General features: G+C 40.1%; 1 pseudogene; it reads right to left on the bottom strand.

The window, feature by feature from the left end:
* Positions 1 to 2,521: 2,521 nt before the first annotated feature.
* Positions 2,522 to 3,109, bottom strand: LOC149234117 (serine carboxypeptidase-like 26 pseudogene; annotated as a pseudogene).
* Positions 3,110 to 3,962: the final 853 nt, after the last annotated feature.

Below are 3,962 nucleotides of genomic sequence, written 5' to 3'. Positions count from 1 at the left end.
CAGAGGTCAATCGGAGGCTGGGATGAGCAGTCCGGATCAGTAGTGACTGTCTACGGGATCTCGCTCGGTTGGAGGGAAAATATGCGAAATTTTTCCATAGAGACAGTGCAGGCAGCAGGGGGACACTCACAGTGAAAACTGTGTATATTGTCTTGGGAGGTGTTATCACAAAACCAGTACTAGGGGCTGCAACCAAGCAAGGCTTCGTGTAACTGTTTCAGACCAGACTTTAGACTAGGAATTAGCATTCCTAATCAGAGAGGGCTCTCTCACAGGCTTTTGATAGGAAATTAATCACAACAACAGAGGGCTAACTCTTCATACATTTATATAAATATAGCTGGTTGGATACATATCAAATAAGTATTCATTGGGCTATGGAGTCTCTCACATCTAATAGACAAAAGCACAGTCATTTCATGGAAGTCAAGGCTCTTTGCATTAGCTGTTCAAGCATGCTTCACCAAAACCCACAGCTTGTCAAACACACAGGAAGTCAGAGCATATAATATGAATTCTGAGTGATTGTGCTATAACAAGGCTGTAAAAAGAACATTAAGAAACTAAACCACTATCACACTCGAACAACACAATCCATTGAGAATCTTGAGAAGAAATAACCTGTTTTACCATTACTGTAACAGTCTTTACATAAGCTCATAAAACTCTGTTTTTGTATATAAAAAGTCCAACCCCTATTACATCCTAGTTTTCACCATATATAGGAATACATTCCTCCTCTCTAGAATGAGCTCGAATGCCCTATTAACTACTCCTACATGCTTCTAACTAATGCATTAATTACAAACATGCTGAACTATAATTACACACAATCCTAATCAAACTAAAATATTAATTCCATTCTCCTCGTATGCTGGATGCTTTCTTGAATGCTTTGACAGCTGTCCTCCTTCGATTAATCTGATATGGCTGAGCTACAGATGCAATGGATGCTGACTTGGGATGCTTGAAAGCGCTGATGGCTCATTTAATGACCAGAAGGTGTGCTCCTATTTATCGGTTTCTGTCTCCCAACATTCTCCTAAAGTATAGCAGCCTGCTCCCAAATCTTTTAATAACCCCAAGTATGGAATGATGCCAGGCTTCTGATGTGCTGTAGGTGGTATTTGATAGACAGCTGTTCTTCTTCCTCAACTCCCGCTCACCGTGTCAGACTAGCTGCTCACAGTATCACACTAGCTGCCCTGCGCTTTAAATCATCACCTACAGCAGTTTCGTAGCGCGCTACGAAACTGCTGTGTGATTTAAAAACACAGTCCCCCTCACTGGTTTTCTGCTAATACTGTGCTACATTTATTAATGATCTTCTTCATTCCAACAAATGAACAACAATTTGCAAATAATCCTGTTTAGCTGCCAGGCTTCAATGTCAATAGCTTTTCCTAAAAACAAACTCAAACAGCATGCCCGGATTCCTCTGCTTTCTGGAGATACTTTGGCTGGAACATAGTTTACTAATTTAGCATTTAGTCCCGGCTTTCTTTCTTCAGTCTTCCAACTCAATCTGAAACACCTACAAACAAATCATCAAAGTTTTCCAAAGAGGATGATGATGAAACATTTGTAAATTCACTGTTTGCTATGTCTAGCTCCTGAAAGAGGAACAATGGAAAATCTTTCTAAGAATATAGTTTTTCTTGGACAAACTTATATTCTGCTTCTTGAGATTTTGTTTTTTAGGCCATGAAGATCTTGGTTAATCTTATTCTCAAATTTCAAAGCTGTGATATGAACCGGTGAATTAAGTAGACGCGAGGATTCATTTGTTTCTTCTGGAAGCAACCTCGATCTGCTCTGTAATATATCATGAACAAATGAACTTCCTTTCTGAGAAGTCACATCAGGTGGAGTATTTGCTGTTTGGAAGAGATCATAAGGTTAGGTACGAGTTACAAATGAAACGCCAAATGGATATTCACTTGTTTTGTTGTCTTGATCTCTATGGTTTGCAAGAGATACAAGGTCAATATTTAGAGGCTCCACCTGATAGTTAACCCGTTGAATAGTATTGTCTTCATCCCAATAATAAGAATTAGATTTCTGTATTCCCCATCTTTATATTGTGAATCATCATCTACTTGCTCATGTATCATCCTTCAGGTATAAGAAACAGGTTCATCATCTTCTTCATAAACATCATCACTGGTGACTTCTGACCTTTAAACTTCCCAATGTTGGTGCATGCATCAACAGCTGCAAGAGCATCCAGCTTGCAGACACTCTGTTCAAACAATCACATGACCATTAACCATACAAACACCCCAACTAATTGCTACGATGTCTTTTACATTGCCAGCGCTCCCATTACCAGTTACTGGGGCATCAATCTTAGAAACATTCTTTCAAATCAAGTCTCACAGGAGCATCAACCGTAGAAACACTCTCATCAATTTACATGTGTTCCTCAACCATGCCCAGGCTTTCATCTGTCCAGTTTTACCCTTTGAAATTGCAAATGTTCTTGATCAGATTATACTAGCATGGGTACAAGCATAAGCTACTATTCCTTCTCAGTCATGAACTCATCCGTTTCAGGATTGCCCGCAATGAAGCCTTTCAAATTGATGGAAGTGTATTTTGAGTGTTTGTGGCTTCGGTCCTGAATAAGCTCTGCAAGTTGAAGTACACAATGGCCTGCATAACTTTCTCCTCCTATGTAGAAATCATGGGTTTTATACGGTGGGAAACTCTGTAACCATCTCAGAAGGAATTCGTATGAACCCTCAGCAGTAAATTGATCATCCGGCGCCAGCAAATCAGAAGTGATCTTGGTATATGAAAATCCCACACCAACTGGAGATTCTAAAACGAACGAATCCGTTTCTCTGTTCCAAGAATACCAATTCCGGGAAAGCCTGTCCCATTCGTTTCACCAGAAACGGATCCAATTCTTATGCTGCTCGATAGCCGAGGGATGAGCATCCATGGAAATATCTTTTCAGTGGCAGGCGCACCTCTGTGTCTTATTTGGAATAACGCCATTATCTAAACCGCGGTGAGATAAACGAAAAACATCGCTCAGCACATCATCCTTATAAGTAGCATCTGTCGTTGTGATTCTGGTGATTTTGCTAATGCAGGTGGCCATCAGAAGTGCCACATCTCAATCCCGGTGTCAATGGCGATCTTGTGGCAATCAAACCTTTATAAAGACCATTTGACACATGGCATTAATCACTGTATTTCATAAGAGCACTTTCATATCTTTAATATGCGCATTAATTATGAACCAACATGCTTTATAATATTCATGACACTTGCATTTATATCGGTCATCTTAAAAACCCATGTGCCTTGAAGAAACGGCTGCAACGCATTTCGCATAAGCCAGGTAATTACGATAGCTCCAAAACATTTTTGTTTCAGAGAGTAATACCAAGAAGGAGGCACTGTGTATCCCAGTCTAGAAAAAATGTGATCCCCTTGGAGTATGAATGCGAAATTTTTGAAGGCGCTCATATACCTTTCGACTATCACGGAGAAGATGTTAAGCTCTAAGCTCATTCACGAGGAAAGGCTTCCAAAGAGTAGCAAGCTTCAACTTTCTCAAAAGGGTAGCTGGTTTAATAAAAAGCAATCACAAATTGGCCACTTCATCGTTGTTTCTTCAAGAATGATGATGTTTCCTATGATCTCAAATTCACCAAATGCCCTCAGCCAATCAAGGATGTGCTTCTTGGCCGCAGAGAGAACAATCATCTCCATGTAATACAAAATACTCATAAGTTGCAGAACTGTCAATGTCAGACACCCAAAGGCCAGCATTTGTCTACAATAACTCAGCGGATAAGAATGCACTGGACTAATTTCAATTCCTCGGAAATATTGCAATGTGACTGCTAGATAAAGAAATGAGATAAGATAGACATCTGCCATACTCAACATATCCTTGACACTTATCATCGTCCTCCGAAAGATCTGTAGACTGGGACTAGATGGCC

The sequence above is a fragment of the Pinus tabuliformis genome, chromosome 8, assembly GCF_031772625.1.
Source record: "Pinus tabuliformis cultivar Carrire ecotype Pingquan chromosome 8, CPIR1, whole genome shotgun sequence".
NCBI lineage: Eukaryota > Viridiplantae > Streptophyta > Pinopsida > Pinales > Pinaceae > Pinus > Pinus tabuliformis.
This window is presented reverse-complemented; position numbering and strand designations above follow the sequence as displayed.